Source organism: Schistocerca americana, chromosome 7, assembly GCF_021461395.2.
Source record: "Schistocerca americana isolate TAMUIC-IGC-003095 chromosome 7, iqSchAmer2.1, whole genome shotgun sequence".
In the NCBI taxonomy this organism is placed as follows: Eukaryota; Metazoa; Arthropoda; class Insecta; order Orthoptera; family Acrididae; genus Schistocerca; species Schistocerca americana.
The window spans coordinates 311,942,808-311,961,236 of NC_060125.1; the positions used below are offsets into that span (position 1 = coordinate 311,942,808).

At 43.2% G+C, this 18,429-nt stretch overlaps 1 protein-coding gene across 1 annotated transcript in view; it reads left to right on the top strand.

Moving 5' to 3' along the window:
- LOC124622361 overlaps positions 1-18,429 on the top strand; it is a 479,351-nt gene that overhangs the window by 188,870 nt on the left and 272,052 nt on the right. The gene's annotated exons all lie outside the window — the stretch shown is intronic.

The window sequence follows — 18,429 nt, forward strand, 5'->3', positions numbered from 1 at the left end:
TCATTAAATGGTTTAAAGGAGATAATGGGTGAGTTTGGTGTGGCACCTGAAAGAGGAAGGTGTTTTATCACAGTGGAACTTACTGATGAGGTTGCTGCTGCAGTAAGTGATCACGTTGCACGTGCCGGGGGAGCGCTAGTGCTTGCGCAGCGTCACTAGAATTGTCCATCCCACGAACAACAGTACGGATAGCTTTGCTGTCGATATTACACTGAGACTAGTACAAGATACAGACGGTGATGCAACGGCAACCCCGCGATCCGCAGCAACGTTCTGAATTTGCTGTTCGTTGTGCGGCACGGATCGAAGTTGATGACATGTGGCCGCTCAGTATTCTGTAGGGTGACGAGGCACATTGCACACTACAGAGTACAGTGAATACATAGAACTGCGGTACTGTGAAACCGCTTTCATGCACGAAGAGCCATTGCACTCGCCATATGCGGCTGCGTGGTGTGAATTCACAAACACCTTTATTCTCAGTCCGTTCTTCTTTGGAGGGAATACACCCAGGTGGCCTGTCACGCGTAGCGTAACGTTTCCACTTTATCGAGGCCTCCTTCAGCGGCGTGTGGTCTCCGCTTTTGAAGAGTGCAGCCGTGTGGAAACCACTGTTGTCAAGCAAGATGGGACAACACCACATGTCCCTCGCCCGGTGAAAGATTTTGCAACCTTCCGCGAACTTAGTTTTCCAGATGCGTGGCCTGCAAGATCACCTAACCTCAATCCGTGTGACTTGTCTCTGGGGAGGTCTCCGGTGCTCAGATTGAACCAATAGTGTAAGCAGCGGTTAATAATAAAATCAACATTATGCTTTTCTGACTTGTCTGACCTTCTCTGCCCGCGTCCAGTTTGTAATCTGTTACATACGGAAATATTTCTACACGTCTTTCTTGCATTCACAGCGCCACATTTGCATCTGCGTCCCAAAATTGGAACTCATTTTTTCCAGCGTAAATCGGTTCCGCATTAACGCATTAGGATATCTACCAAGTCTCGCTGCCATACGGTAACTGCAGCCCCCACTGGAACTCCGAGAGCTGCACTTTATAACTAGCCGATGGCTAATATAGACTGACAAAATTTAAAATTGTACCTGATTCCCTGATTCTTTACGAGTTATGAAAAGAACATATTTATAAGCTGCAAAATAAATGGAACAGAATTATAGCACACTTTTCACCATATTCATTTACATAAATCTTGTATTTTAATTACGAATTTTAACAAGACGTCTCATGTATACACATTAGATGCATTACCCAAACTGATGCCTAGTTTTATTAATTGCATTACATCTTTTAGATAATATCTTTGTCACATTTAAGACTGCATAGTACTAGTGCCTTTCCTTTACCGTTTCGCCTTCCTCCCTCCTTTACGTACCATGGCTCTTGGATCGGTATGATGCAAAGTGGGTTTAGTAAAATGCTGGATACCATTGATATGTATAGCAGAGCTGTTCATTTTGTCTTACAGCTTACGAGAAATTTGACTTTTCACAACACACAATTTCAAGAATTTCTTCTTCTCCTCCTCCTATTTAGGAATTAGGCGAAATTGCCTGTTACGTTACCCATCGTTGCTTGGTTCTTCCTCTATTTCGTCTTCCTTGGCACTTCAAATTTCTAGCTTCTAAGCGGAGTCTGTCACTCTCCATTGCTTGTAGTTATTTGTTCCATGTTTTCTCTATACTCTTGAATTTTACCATTTAGACTAAAAATTTTTAGTTCTTCTGTAATGCCTCGATCCCTTAGTCTGTCTTCTATTGTGCAACCTTTAACTCGTCTGAGGAATTTCATTGCTTTGGCCTAAATGCGGCTTTCTTGCTTTTTCTTTATCAGCCAGATCTCGCTTCCATAAAGCAGTGAGGGGACCACAACTGTTTTGTAGAATTTGATTTGAGTGTCTTTCCTAATTTTGCTTTTAAGGTTTCTGTTAATTGTTTCACATATCTGGCTAAATTTACTAAGCTGATTGCCGGCCGCGGTGGTCTAGCGGTTCTGGCGCTGCAGTCCGGAACCGCGGGACTGCTGCGGTCGCAGGTTCGAATCCTGCCTCGGGCATGGGTGTGTGTGGTGTCCTTAGGTTTAGTTAGGTTTAAGTAGTTCTAAGTTCTAGGGGACTTATGACCTAAGATGTTGAGTCCCATAGTGCTCAGAGCCACTAAGCTGATTGTTACCTCACATCCCAGGTAACTGATTTAGTTTACTTGCTCTAAAATATTTTGATATACCACTATTTTCGTTCTAATGTATTCTTTCCCCATGAAGGCCTTTGTCTTAGTTGAGATCTCCATGTTAGATTTGGCACTTATTTGTCTCGGTAATTAAATTTCTTTCTGAAGGTCGTCCTCTTCATACACGTTTTTGAGATTCTGTTTTCCATTTTTCCATTGTTTCATGTATGTAAAAGTTAAAGTTCGGGAGATGCAGCAGCCTTGCAGTACTCCTCTGTTAGTTTCTATCTCATTGGAGTGAGAGTCGTATTCTGATACAAACGTTTCATCGCATTTATTGGATGTTTCGGATATCCGTGATTCGTCATTATCTTCCAAAGTTTCCGTCTATTGACAGTGTCAAAAGCTTTTTAAAATGTATGTTTCTTTATTATATTGTATTATCTGTTGTAAAACAAAAACTGCATTATCGCAGAGCGTTCCTTCCTAAAACCTATTTGTTCCTCATGCACTACTACTTCGGGTATGTTTTTAAGTATTGTGTTTTCTTGTGTGCCGAGTCGAGTAAACGTATTCCTCTGTAGTTAGTGCATAGACTTCTGACTTCTTTATAAAACTGAAATCACTCTAGCAATTTTCCAGTCTTTGGATGGGTACTCTTGCTCTTCCCATATCCGTTTAAGGGATGTAGCAGTCGTAGATGTTGCATCGTTCCTCCTTGTTTTAGCAGTTCAGAATTAGTACCATCTCTTCCGTCGCTTTCCCGTTCTTGAGTGATTTTAAAGACAGATTTCATTTCATCAGAAAGTATTTTAGTCCAATCTTCTTCTTTCTTGTGTCTTATCGTCATATCATAATACGCCACAATAATTTACTCATTGTTCGTCTTCAGTACCGTTTATTTCTGTCATCTCTTTTTCTGTTGCGTTTAAATTTTTAAAAATTATTGGCCGTTTGCTGTCTCCTGCAAACATCACTCTCCATATCAGAAATAAATCCATACCAATGTTCTTATTCTTAGTGTGCTTTTCGTACTACACATTTAGCAATATTTCTTCTCTCATTATGGGACTGCATCTCTTCATCTGTGGGGTTGCTTAAGTATTTTATACCTGCCTCCTGTTTTTCTTTAACAGCTTTTCTTATATGATCATTCCAAATTTTTGGGCTCTTTCTTTCCCTTATTTTTTTCCTTTTCACGTAAAGGTTCTCCTGTTACTCTGTATATCACATTCTTCAGAGTTTGTCTTTCTTCTTCTACATTACCTTTAGTTTTCAAGTTTGCTAGCTCTTTATTTGTTCTGCTTTGGTGAAGATGTTTGATGCTGTCCTCTTCAAGAAAGTATACTTTACACGCGATTTGATTTTGTTAGTTACTTATTTGTTTTGTCTTTTTCTTCCATTTCGCTAAAAGATCTATTCTGGAGAGTAGCGGAAAATGATCTGATCCTATATCCTGTCCTCTATAAACTCTTATTCCTTATTTGACTCGCTAGCGTATCGTTTACTAAAAATTTAGTCAGTTATTGAGCTAAGACCTCTACTTGTCCAATTATACTTACGTATATCTCTTTTCTTAAAAAGTGAGTGTTATTTTTAGATTATTGTAAGTGGTAAAATCTGCTAGTATTTTTCCATTTTCATTACATATTGGTTCTCCAAAACTCCCTATTATATTCGTTACTGGGATATTTCCTATTCTGGCACTGAAATCACCCATCATAATAATTTGATCAATAGAACAGCATTTATTCAGAGTCTTCTGTGGTTTTTCATATTTGCTTATAATGGTGACGTTACCTCTTCTCATTTGTCTGACTGAGTATTCTTTCGCTTATGTATGTGCAATCTTCGATCTCTCTCTCTCTCTCTCTCTCTCTCTCTCTCTCTCTCTCTCTCTCTGTTTACGCATTTGTGTGTAATAAAAGTATGAAACCTTGTTCACTGGAATGTCATTACGTATCCCTGTAAAATCCAGCACCAAAACCCCATTGCCACGCCATAAAAATATTTAAAGTTCTTGAAATAATACGTGAATAAGAAGATAACCACACAATTGCTTGCTCTTTCATTTTGTTCGACTGTTCTATAAAACATAATTTAATCGCGTACATATTTATTACATCTCATTTTTACTTCCGTTTCTGTGATTGCTACAGCATAGATATTCATATTTGTTGGCTGTATCTCTTTTTGGGAAATTCCTCTGACATTCCATGTTGATCCATTTTCGTTTGTCCTTTACCATAGATTTGCAGTGACCTTTGGGACCATCGTTTTTCCGAGCTCCTTGGGCTACTAGGAGTAGTGTGTGCTCTCCGAGAGGTGTTTACCACTCATCTGCTCAACCCACTTTCTAGGAGGATCAGGATTTTCATGTGGGGTTTTCTACCTTTGCTTGTATATTCTGACTGTTTAAAGGCGCCGGAAAACGCCTTTCATCCTTTTCCGTTGACTACATAATGTACAGCCGATGTATCACATACATTAGGCAAAGGTCACGCGACTGATGTCTTCTTGGACGTGGGAGTAGGTGTGCTGGCAGAGCTGTCTCGAATTCTTGAAGGTCTGATCCATTCATCAAGTTTCATAGTTTTGACACTCTACTGGTATCGGTAGCCTGAACGGACTCTAGGATCCTTTGCCGTCAAAAGGAAGAAGAAAATGAAAGATACCCTCAGGCGTCGGAACCTAATACGGTTGGGGTCGAAAGAAACTAGAGTTAACCAAGGGAGGCCGAAAAAAAACAAAACAGCTTGATGCAAAGTAAGTGGAAGAAGTAATGTCAGGTAAGGGCTTTTGTGGTTGCCACCCACATACTCCGAAGAATTCTATGTTATCTTCTTATTCACGTATTATTTCAAGAACTTTAAATATTTTTATGGCGTGGCAATGGGATTTTGGTGCTGGATTTTACAGGGATACGTAATGACATTCCAGTGAACAAGGTTTCATACTTTTATTACACACAAATGCGTAAACAGAAAACTCAAGAGGAAATCTTAATTAGCCTTAAAAAAGAATCGCTAAAACAATTTTATCACACAACAGCTCATTTAAAACAACTTTTAAAATCAATGAGTAGCCAAATATTTGAATTTAAACGTTCATTCCCCTTTTATCTTTGACAAACAACTAATATTACGACAACAGCTAATGAATCAACATGACATAAGGGTACTTGGAATCGTTCAAAATAGCTTTCAAATTGTGTACTGGATTCACCTTCCTGCATCTAGGAAAAAAGTTCCAAAAGAGCCCACAAATAATCTTTACATTAAAAAAAACTAACTAAATCCAAGCAACTAACGTGGCAGACAAATTGCATAAATCTCACTAGCAATTAACAAGAAACCAGCATACGTAAGCGTACTTGAAATCACCAAAACAGCTTTCAAATTGTGTACTAGGTTCGCTTTCCTGATTTAGAATAAAGAATTTTAAACCGCGCACATATATTATCTTTGCATAAGGAACAAATTAATTAACGTGGCAGAAAGAAATCACATAGATCTCACAAGCAGTTAACAAAACAAATTTCAATTTACGTACTGAGTTCATCCTGCTTATCAGAATAAGTAATGCTAAAATGACCACAGGTAATCCTTACATGATAGACAAGTCCATTACTACATTCAATTGGTAGCTCACACGTTAACATTACACATATACAGCCCTCCTTCCAAAATGTGAACATCTTTTTCACTGAACAATGAGTAACAGAATACGTAGTACTCATCGTAATATAATAAATGTGGTTCTTGTCAAGACAAGCTCGTGCATTCAAAACCACGCGGACTCAATACAATAGTCGCGATGCGGATCAGTAACGTACTTCGCTACAGCCAAGTCATTCAGTCGTGTGAACAGTAAATGCGCCTTTACAAGCTGTCAGGGCTAGGCGAATCCAAATGGGCTAACAGCTGCAAACGGCCATCTCGATCGACATCACCTTTTCTTGTGGCTGTTTAAATTCGCGAATGGCAGTATGCAGCAGTTCCAGCGGGCCCCTTCATAAAATTATAAAATTCTTCGTTCCCACTCGATCCAGCAACGGCTTCGAACCTCCGGGTGACCGACCATGTGCCCCGACCAGTCGAACGGTTCACAAGGGCAAAGACTGCATTCACTCTTCTCTGTCGCGAGAGAATTTTTCGTCGGCTGCGCGAGGCGCCACTCGGCGGGAATTCAAAGTGGCGGCCGTTGGCGCCGGAATCGAACCGTCAAAATTTTCAATTTATGTTATCTATTTAATCAGTTATTTATTAATGTTTTATTTTATATCGGCCATAGGTGTCAAGTCTGAGTCATTGCAACTGAGACACTGCAGTATCGACATCATCTCCATCGACTGCACCCCGAGCACAGCTCACAGGTACACGAGGGCGACGCTTCTGAACCTCCCGCCAGCTCTCTCTTCCATAGATCGCGTTTTCTGCTGGGTGTGTGGCACCACGCGTATACGTCACCAAAGGACGCGAAAGTGGCATGGTAATACTGCCCGCAGCTCCGACTGACCGGAGCATCCCTTCAAGCGGCCGCAGTTCACAGCTCGGACTCCAGAGTGCATCTTTAGATTTACGAACATCAGTGGGGATGACAGCAGTGTGGAAGTATACATGAATGTAGCACAACACTACTAAACATTACTAATATTCGGTATCTTACATAAGCCGACTGCTGTGACCGAGCGGTTCTAGGCGCTTCAGTCCGGAACCGCGCGACTACTACGGTTGCAGGTTCGAATCCTGCCTCAGGGATGGATGTGTGTGATGTCCTTAGGTTAGTTAGGTTTAAGTAGTTGTAAGTCTAGGAGACTGATCACGTCAGATGTTAAGTCCCATAGTGCTCAGAGGCATTTGAACCAACCTGTTGGTATATGCGCAACTGACTTGAAAACATTGACAGTGCGACACGTTTTCCTTGGCCGTGTCTGTACTAGTTAACCGTAATGTCCCGCGTATAGCACTGAAGAGGCATGGATGCAGTGGACACGTATTTCTAAAATGTCTACTCAGGGTGACAGTGACATGAACGATAAAGTCTGCCATTGTTTACTTCAGCAGTTTTTTTTTCCAAAAAGATCGCTTATATCTTTGGAGGGATGGCGGAGGCGATAAAGGATAATAGATTTTTCGAGTGACAGTAACTTCGTAGATTTATTCTGTAGTGCCTGTAATTTGATGAGGTGGGTTACTTGTCGACCTAGCTTCGCTGTAGCTCCTGAGAAGTTTCACTACTTTTGTGTTTGTGAAATAACTTGTTTCGCTTCCAAGGCAATCAGCTTTGGAGATCAATCTGTTTCACTTTCAAGGCGATCAGCAGCTTGTGTTTGCCAACAGACCGGCATAAAGGAATGTACGCTGGCGTATTCTACTGTAAAGTTCGCTACAGGACCCGTTCGCTGTGTCGTATTGACTATGTCTGTTTTATATAGAGCTAGCGAAGATTTCCAGAAAGTAAGTGCAGTAGTATTTATATTCAAGACAGCTGCACGACTGGCGGACTTGTATCTCTCAAAGTTCTTTGCTGTGCTCTTTATTTTTTAGGACGCCTCATCTAGCAACACTACTGTAAAACGCTTATGCGGCAAGGTGTCATCTGATATCTCGCGATAGGAATCGCGCTGATAGTCAAAAACAGATGGGTTTTCGCTTATTATGGTATTTTTAGGCGAGTAAGAGGACAACAGGCACTGTGTGAGCGTAAGTTATTTCCAAACCCTCCAGTATCTACAGAGAAAGACATCAAAATATGTTACAGTAAAAGCATCAGAATAACACGCAGCAGCTCACACACAACAAACTTCAGTCCTGAAATTGTCATCATACACGAAAAATGAGCTTGTTATTGCGTAATACAGAAAACAAATGAAGGAAAATCGTGCAGCGTCAAATGCTATAGACACTGAATGGTTCAGATGGCTCTGAGCACTATGGGACTTAACATCTGAGGTTATCAGTCCCCTAGAAATTAGAACTACTTAAACCTAACTAACCTAAGGACATCACACACATCCATGTCCGAGGCAGGATTCGAACCTGCGACCGTAGCGGTCACGCGGTTCCAGACTGTAGCGCCTAGAACCGCACGGCCACATCGGCCGGCAGACACTGAATGAAGTGAAGTTTGGAAGGTAGTAAATGAGCTACTGATGGAATGAAAGCTGCGTGGACGAGTCGGATAGCTCGTGCTTGGGTAGCTCGATCGATCGCAGTTCCAGTAACTGCATCATTCAGATATAAAATTCATCTAATATATGGTTATTAACACACATCTAATATTAATTTTTATGAAAAATGCACGTCTTCTTGTTTCTAATTACACGTCGCATGCAAAATTCCTGTTCTCATTGCAAATATAAATTCTTATTTATCGATATTTTATAAAAAATTGTTAATAAATTTGTGATGTTTTTTAATTTAAGAAATCATTATTAATAATCTTTTATAAACTGATGATAGTTAAGAATTTACATTTGCAATGCGTCTGGTATGTGATGAGAAACAAGAAATTTTTCGTAAATAGTGATAAACAGATATTTGTTAGTTAGCTTGTATTTGATGAATTAAATATTTAAATTATGTAGGTCTCCGAAATGAACGAACAAAATAAATCGAAAGAAAAGATCACTATGAGATTCGAATCAGCGACCAATTGATTAGCCATTTACAATTCTCAGACACTACCGAGAGAACCATGCGAACCGCCATGAAAATTGCTTGAACTTTAATGAATTAAGGTTTCTGGGAAGTTTTCAGACGCGATTTTCTCGATAAATTTAGAGAGTTACTTTGACGGCTTCGTGTAATTGATATTTATATTCTAAATCTCACGTGCTATATATACACTCCTGGAAATGGAAAAAAGAACACATTGACACCGGTGTGTCAGACCCACCATACTTGCTCCGGACACTGCGAGAGGGCTGTACAAGCAATGATCACACGCACGGCACAGCGGACACACCAGGAACCGCGGTGTTGGCCGTCGAATGGCGCTAGCTGCGCAGCATTTGTGCACCGCCGCCGTCAGTGTCAGCCAGTTTGCCGTGGCATACGGAGCTCCATCACAGTCTTTAACACTGGTAGCTGCCGCGACAGCGTGGACGTGAACCGTATGTGCAGTTGACGGACTTTGAGCGAGGGCGTATAGTGGGCATGCGGGAGGCCGGGTGGACGTACCGCCGAATTGCTCAACACGTGGGGCGTGAGGTCTCCACAGTACATCGATGTTGTCGCTAGTGGTCGGCGGAAGGTGCACGTGCCCGTCGACCTGGGACCGGACCGCAGCGACGCACGGATGCACGCCAAGACCGTAGGATCCTACGCAGTGCCGTTGGGGACCGCACCGCCACTTCCCAGCAAATTAGGGACACTGTTGCTCCTGGGGTATCGGCGAGGACCATTCGCAACCGTCTCCATGAAGCTGGGCTACGGTCCCGCACACCGTTAGGCCGTCTTCCGCTCACGCCCCAACATCGTGCAGCCCGCCTCCAGTGGTGTAGCGACAGGCGTGAATGGAGGGACGAATGGAGACGTGTCGTCTTCAGCGATGAGAGTCGCTTCTGCCTTGGTGCCAATGATGGTCGTATGCGTGTTTGGCGCCGTTCAGGTGAGCGCCACAATCAGGACTGCATACGACCGAGGCACACAGGGCCAACACCCGGCATCATGGTGTGGGGAGCGATCTCCTACACTGGCCGTACACCACTGGTGATCGTCGAGGGGACACTGAATAGTGCACGGTACATCCAAACCGTCATCGAACCCATCGTTCTACCATTCCTAGACCGGCAAGGGAACTTGCTGTTCCAACAGGACAATGCACGTCCGCATGTATCCCGTGCCACCCAGCGTGCTCTAGAAGATGTAAGTCAACTACCCTGGCCAGCAAGATCTCCGAATCTGTCCCCCATTGAGCATGTTTGGGACTGGATGAAGCGTCGTCTCACGCGGTCTGCACGTCCAGCACGAACGCTGGTCCAACTGAGGCGCCAGGTGGAAATGGCATGGCAAGCCGTTCCACAGAACTACATCCAGCATCTCTACGATCGTCTCCATGGGAGAATAGCAGCCTGCATTGCTGCGAAAGGTGGATATACACTGTACTAGTGCCGACATTGTGCATGCTCTGTTGCCTGTGTCTATGTGCCTGTGGTTCTGTCAGTGTGATCATGTGATGTATCTGACCCCAGGAATGTGTCAATAAAGTTTCCCCTTCCTGGGACAATGAATTCACGGTGTTCTTATTTCAATTTCCAGGAGTGTATATACACCGGGTGATCAAAAAGTCAGTATAAATGTGAAAACTTAATAAACCACGGAATAATGTGGATAGAAAGGTAAAAATTGACACACATGCTTGGAATGACATGGGGTTTTATCGGAAAAAAAACAAAAAAAAAACCATATTGCTAGACGCGTGAAAGATCTCTTGCGCGCGACCTTTGGTGATGATCGTGTGCTCAGCCGCCACTTTCGTCATGCTTGGCCTCTCAGGTCCCCAGACCTCAGTCCGTGCGGTTATTGGCTTTGGGGTAACTTGAAGTCGCAAGTGAATCGTGACCGACCGACATCTGTAGGGATGCTAAAAGACAACATCCGACGCCAATGCCTCACCATAACTCCGGACATGCTTTACAGTGCTGTTCACAACATTATTCCTCGACTACAACTATTGTTGAGGAATGATGGGGGACATATTGATCATTTGCTGTAAAGAACTTTATCTTTGCTTTGTCTTACTTTGTTATGCTAATTATTGCTATTCCGATCAGATGAAGCGCCATCTGTCGGACATTGCTTGAACTTTTGTATTTTTTTGGTTCTAATAAAACCCCATGTCATTCCAAGCATGTGTGTCAATTTGTACCTATCTATCTACATTATTCCGTGATTTATTCAATTTTCAAAATTATACTGACTTTTTGATCACCCGGTATATATATTGCCAGGAGGTCTCCTTGTTAGTCATATTTGGTTAATATTCTCAAGTGCATTTCATGTAATATATCAACAAAAAATGTGAGTTTTTTAAAGCCCCTTCGAAATCGCGTTTTGCTGTGCCTCAACTTGTAGATCACGCTTTCTTCTATCCGCCCCCCCCCCCCCCCCCCCCACACCAACATATCGCTATCATCAGTCGCCACCCCTTAGCCTTCGCTCTCTTGCCTTTTCACACACACACACACACACACACACTTGGAACCACGCGCCTGTTTCTCAGGACAGTCCTTCATGCTCTTTGGCCAGAGGGCCAGCCCTAATGGCAGCGCTGAGTCGTGCCCGCATGCTCCGCCCCCGCTAGAGCGCCCTGATGACGGATCGTACGCCGTACAGCGGGCGATCACGGCGGGCAGGCAAGAGCCGTGGGAAGCGCGGCCAGTAAATCAGAGGAACAAAGGCCGACACCCCAGCCAGGGCCCCAGCAGCCGACAGCCGGCAGCGGCCTGCCGCGGCCACTGGGGCGTACACGTCCCTCACGGACCGCCGCCTGGCGACCGCACATTAGTTCCGTCACTTGGGCGGAAACTGCGAATTCTGGCCGCCAAGTGGACAGAGAAACCCGCCCCCGGTTGCTCCTATTCTGGTGCGTAAGTAAGAAAGTGGGTGCGCGATGCTTTCTGCGCAGAGACAGGCAGAGAAAACTTTCGCCAGCGTGCACTGTAATTCCAGTTCATCTATCCTTCCCGGAAGGACAATTGAACGGCGGGGGATATACGAGGTGTGGCTAGAAAAAAACCGGACTAGTACTGGTGAAACAATAAAACGAATGCAATAAGGCTGAAAGTCGCGTGGCCTGTCACGTGACTGTCGCTCCGCCTACTGCTCGAGTTTCATCTGCCTCCTGCACTCAGTCTGCCCGTGGCGTCTGTTTTAAGTAGTTGACGTTTTGTCTGTGCGTCGGAAAATGTTGAGTGTACAGAAAGAACAGCGTGTTAACATCAAATTTTGTTTCAAACTAGGAAAACCTGCAAGTGAAACGTTTGTAATGTTACAACAAGTGTACGATTGTTTAGCGCGAACACAAGTGTTTGAGTGGTTTAAACGATTTAAAGATGGCCGCGAAGACACCAGTGATGACACTCGCACTGGCAGACCATTGTCAGCAAAAACTGATGCAAACATTGAAAAAATCGGTAAACTTGTTCGACAAGATCGCCGTTTAACAATCAGAGCAGTGTCTGAGTTAACAGGAGTTGACTTGTTGTCTTGTCGAACAAGTTTACCGATTTTTTCAATGTTTGCATCAGTTTTTGCTGACAATTGTCTGCTAGTGCGAGTGTCATCACTGGTGTCTTCGCGGCCATCTTTAAATCGTTTAAATCACTCAAACACTTGTGTTCGCGATAAACAATCATCGCCGTACACTTGTTGTAACATTACAAACGTTTCACTTGCAGATTTTCCTAGTTTGAAACAAAATTTGATGTTAACACGCTGTTCTTTCTGTACACTCAACATTTTCCGACGCACAGACAAGACGTCAACTACTTAAAACGGACGCCACGGGCAGACTGAGTGCAGGAGGCAGATGAAACTCGAGCAGTAGGCGGAGCGAGGGTCACGTGACAGGCCACGCGACTTTCAGCCTTATTGCATTCGTTTTATTGTTTCACCAGTACTAGTCCGGTTTTTTTCTAGCCACACCTCGTATACTTGCGTAGCGCCTGCTGCTTCGCTCGCATAGACTGCTTGGCCTTCACGTATTTTTTATCGAGTTTTCATGCTGTTCACAAATTGCAAAATCTTCTAAACTTTTCACGTTAATTAAGGCTAAATAAGCATGGTCTTTTCCGAATGTTCTTCTGACCAAAAAGTGATTTTGGTAGCTGGAGTCCAAAGTTTTTTTAATGATTCCATTTGCGTTCTTATGGAGATATTTCCATAGCATCTTTCATCCCCTAACCAATACGTCTTTATACCTAACACAGAAGTGGAATACCAGTTTTCATAAATTTAGCTTTGAAATTTTTTTAAGGTAAGGAAATATCTTCTTAAAAATTTTCGTCACCAATTGCACTCCCTTAGGGGTTGAATTACCAGAAACACTGAAATACATTTTTTTAAATTTCTGACAGAGAAGCCGAATACCAATTGTCATGCCGGCCGAAGTGGCCGCGCGGTTAAAGGCGCTGCAGTCTGGAACCGCAAGACCGCTACGGTCGCAGGTTCGAATCCTGCCTCGGGCATGGATGTTTGTGATGTCCTTAGGTTAGTTAGGTTTAACTAGTTCTAAGTTCTAGGGGACTAATGACCTCAGCAGTTGAGTCCCATAGTGCTCAGAGCCATTTGTGAACCAATTGTCATAGCTGCAGCATCCTTTAGTAGTTCTTAAGCAGTCATTTATTTTCACAATATCTTTCACCCACTATTTTACCCTCTTAGTGGTTGAATTTCCAAAAGTGCTGAAACATGTATTTTTTCTGAGAAACCAAATCCCAGTTTTCGTAGTTCTAGAATCAAAATTCCGTTGATAGCGACATACTTTCAAAAAGCGCTCCATCCGCTATTTCACCCCTTTAGGAGTTTAATTTCGGACAATCTCTTTATGAACGATCCCTCCAGTCCAAGACCCACATTCCCTCCAAATTTCAAGTTTCTATTCTTAGCGGTTTCGTCTCGGCGATGATGAGTCAATAAATCAGCCTCAACCTGTTTCACCCCCTTGGGTGTTGAATTTCCAAAAACAGTGAAACGCGTATTTTTTCATCTCTAGCCGAGGAGCCAAACACTAATTTTCAAGGATTTTGTTTCAAAATTGCTTTCAAAATGAAATATTTTCATTATTCATTTCACCCTCCCCTCTTTCACGTCCCTTAGAGGGTATATTTTAATTTTTAAGAGAACCCAAATACAAATTTTCATAATTTAGCTTCAAAAATGCATGCACAAAGAAATATTTCATTAAAAACTTTCATCACCAACTTCACCCACATAGGCATTGAATTTCCAAAAGCAGTGAAACACGCATTTTTTTATTTGTAACCGAGAAGTCAAATGCTAATGTTCATCGATTTAACTTTAAAAATACGTTAGTAGTTCTCTAATAATATTTCCAGAAACAGCTTTCGTCCACTATTTCTCACCTCATAGGGTTAAATTTCCAAAAATCCTGAAACACGTATTTCTTTATTTCTGACCGACAAACCAACAGCAGTTTTCGTAGGTCTAGCTTCAAAATTGCCTTAATATTGACATTTTTTCAAAAAACTCTTCATCTCCTATTTCACCCCCCCCCCTCCCCCAAGGTAGGAATTTCGAAAAATCCTTTCTTAAACGACGCCTACAGTATAAGATCCACACGTTCTCCAAACTTCAAGTTTCTATCCGTAGCAGAGTGGGCTAGGCGATGGTGAGTCAGTCAGTCAGGACATCGCATTTTATGTATAAGGAGAAAGACAACAAACAATAAATAAACCAACAGCCGTATTTTCATCTCTGATTAATTTCAGAGGAATCCAGATTCGGCTTTCCGTAATGCCATCATCAAGCCCTCTATGGTAACATGGTGGGTGAGTTTACACTGCCAGATAGAATATGATACAAAAGCTAGCCAGTATCTACACAAGCGCATATAATACGGCCGTACAATCGTGAACGATTTGAGCGTGTACGAACATACGCTAGTCGTGTTACATACGCTGGTGCGGATACTGGTTAGCTTTTGCATGATATTCTGTCTGACAATATAAGCTCACTATGTTACCGTAGAAGGCCTGATGATGTCGTAATGGGATGTTGAAACCGGTTGCCTCTGGAATAAATCGGAGACGAAATTACATCTGTTGGTTTATTTATTGCTGGTTATAGCGTTCACTGTCTCTGTCCCACAACACACCCTCAAGTTGGTTCCTATCCAGATGTCTTCCAGTGCTGGGGTAGGTGCCACATTGGGCCACTGTTTCTGCTTCTGAACACACAGAAAAATTTATAGGCACGGGGAACTACCGTTTCTTAACGTAATGTTTGTCGTATTTGCTTTATGCTACCCAAAATGAAGACAGGAAGGCCAAGAATTATCGCACAATTAGCCTAACAGCCCATGTAAGAACACTGAGAAGAAGAACTGAAAGCCGGCCGTTGTGGCCAAGCGGTTCTAGGCGCTTCAGTCCGGACTGCTACGGTCGCAGGTTCGAATCCTGCCTCGGGCATGGATGTGTGTGATGTCCTTTGGTTGGTTTGGTTTAATTAGTTCTAAGTACTAGGGGTCTGATGACCTCAGATGTTAAGTCCCATAGTGCTCAGAGCCATTTTTTGAAGAACTGAAAAGGAAATTAAGGAACTGTTGGAATACTTTCAGACTGGCATTAGGTAAAATAAAGGCTTCATAATGGCAGCAAGATCTAAGAAACATCAAGGCACTGTTCTGGAATCTGACGACGAAGAAAAAGCTTCCGAAGATATAAACAGGTACACAGGCGAAGATGTTCAAATGGTCCAAATGGCTCTGAGCACTATGCGACTTAACTTCTGAGGTCATCAGTCGCCTAGAACTTAGAATTAATTAAACCTAACTAACCTAAGGACATCACACACATCCATGCCCGAGGCAGGATTCGAACCTGCGACCGTAGCGGTCGCTCGGCTGCAGACTGTAGCGCCTAGAACCGCACGGCCACTCCGGCCGGCGGAAGATGTTCGCAATTCTGCAAAAGAGAGCTGTAAACTTTAGGGACACACGAGTAACAAAGAGAGTGTGTCTTCAAACTGTCGTCAGGCATATTTTTCTGGCTTTTCGGCAGATATTTGCAGTTTAGTTTTTGCAATGTGTAGATGGAGTTGGCCCAAACGAAACTGCTCATCAAGTCTTTATTGCTGCGTCCAGTGCTGGCAGAAAGCGTTGGTTTCTTTCCTGTTGCACCGTGATACTACTCAGTTCTTTAGATAATCAAAAATTACAATCTCACCGCAGTTATTTAAAGGAAATAGGAAGCCCGAGAACACTAGTGATGGACAAGCTTGTGATTGTTTTACAATTTTAATTTGACTCAATTTGGACGTTAGCCCTCTTACTGATGCAATATACAAATTTTTACTTTAATGAATTACATAAACACGAATAAGAATCATATTTTGCATCCGGAACCAATATCATAGATAGTAGGCGCGGTGAATAATCAATCATAAACAATCGTTCTCGTTTAACCATATCTCAAAAGACCAATAACACTATACACTTCCCCCACAACTTCATTAAAAAACAAAGATCTTAAAGCTTAATAAAACTGAACTGCCCACATAAAGGTCCACAATGAAACATGCTTATACCAAAAATGCAAAGTGGGCCAACCAAGGTCGCAAAACTGGCACACAGGAAAAATAAGTTGCACCTTCATTAAAAATACACGAATGATTAACATAAGTGTTAAGTAGGAATGGCTAGTAATAACTCAACCAGTAAAATAACTTAGAGAAACGATAATATTAACAAAGTGACCTCACTTAACTTCAGAGAACAGCGTTAAGGCCCACAGCAGTATTTGGAAGCAATAACTCTACGGCCGGCAGGCAATACGAGCGTTCACTCCCCACGGCTTGTGCACAGGCTCACTAGCAGGCGGTATATATTTATATGTAGTCCGACCGGCCTCACAATGAGCGGTCCTGACAAGAATCCATAAACGCACCGAAAAAAAAAAAAAAAAAAAAGTTCAAATGGCTCCGAGCACTATGGGACTTAACAGCTGTGGTCATCAGTCCCCTAGAACTTAGAACTACTTAAACCTAACTAACCTAAGGACATCACACACATCCATGCCCGAGGCAGGATTCGAACCTACGACCGTAGCAGTCGCGCGGTTCCGGACTGCGCGCCTGGAACCGCGAGACCACCGCGGCCGGCATAACCGCACCGATGCCAGGAAACGAGCAGACTTAACAAATGGCCTGCAGCACAAAAAGATTGCAATGAAAACAAGGTCAAATCACAGCCGCACTGGAATATATAATAAGCATGCCCCCAAATTCTTATGGAGCAATATTCTAACATTACCCGTCTCACAGTAAATTAGCAGAAAACTTAGAGATCACTTCCAGTTGTCTTCAGGCACTTTCCACATTAAATAAAAGTACCAAATCCTGCCGTGACAAATGGGATTAAACCATTAACTCTACGGCTGCCGGGCGCGTACACAACGGCAACAAGTCCCCAAGCGGTCAATATGTCCGAAAACAAGTTAAAACTTGCATGAAAACCACTTAAAACACACATTGCACAGATGATGAGAAACGAAATGAGAAACATCAGCCTCCTTAAAATAACCACTTTGGAACGAAGTTCAGAACCATCTCCGGCAGCTACCCACGCCACAATAAGTTTCAACAATCTTCTTAGTCGAAGGCAGAATAAAAGTCGTACGTAAGTTGGAGCTTGCAGATTACGAGCTGGGACGCTGTTCAGCGTGAGACGACGAACCCACCACAATCTTGCACGTCACGGCGGCCAATGATCGGCACCGTACATACGGCGAGACAAAAGGGCGGCGAGCACGGCGAGGCCCCCGTGCTCCACGCTTAGGGACGCGGGCTTGTTTCCAACACAAGTTGGCTCGTTGAACGCCGACCGGAGACTCTCCCGTCCCACGTTCACCCGAAAAACCGGCGGGGGGAGCTGTCAAAGATAGCAAGACAGCCGAATATCGATATCAGTGATGCAAGTAGAAACACCCTAGCGCTAGCCGCCGCGGCTCACCTATTACGAGCAAAGTTATTTTGAAAGCGGAATTTTACGTGCCCACTGGATTGAGCGATCCCAAATTGGTCTAGTGCTATATCTGTGTTAACGGGGTTACTAAAACAGGAACAACAACCAGTGCTGCAGCAGCGACTGAAAAGCGTGCTGCACGGCGGTAACAGTCAGTGCGGGCCTGATTGGTTCTGTTGCAGCTCCAGTACTCGTTATTCCTCCTGTTTTAGTGTCCCCGATAATCGACAAAACGAATGTAGCACTGGACTAATTTGAGTAAGACGGTTCAAACCGCGCCCGGCCGTCTTGATTTATGTTTTTCGTGATTTCCCTAAGTCACTTAAGGCGAATACCGGGATGGCTCCTTTGAAAGGTCACGGCTGATCTTCTTCCGTAATGCGATGGGACCGATGAGCTCGCTGTTTGGTCCCCTCCCCCAAACCAACCAACCAACTAATCCAGTGGGCAAGTAAGTGTCCGCTTTAAAAATCATTTTGCTCGTAATGGAAAAGAAACCGTCACTTTCATCGACGCTGAGATTCGCGAGAAAGACCTGATGA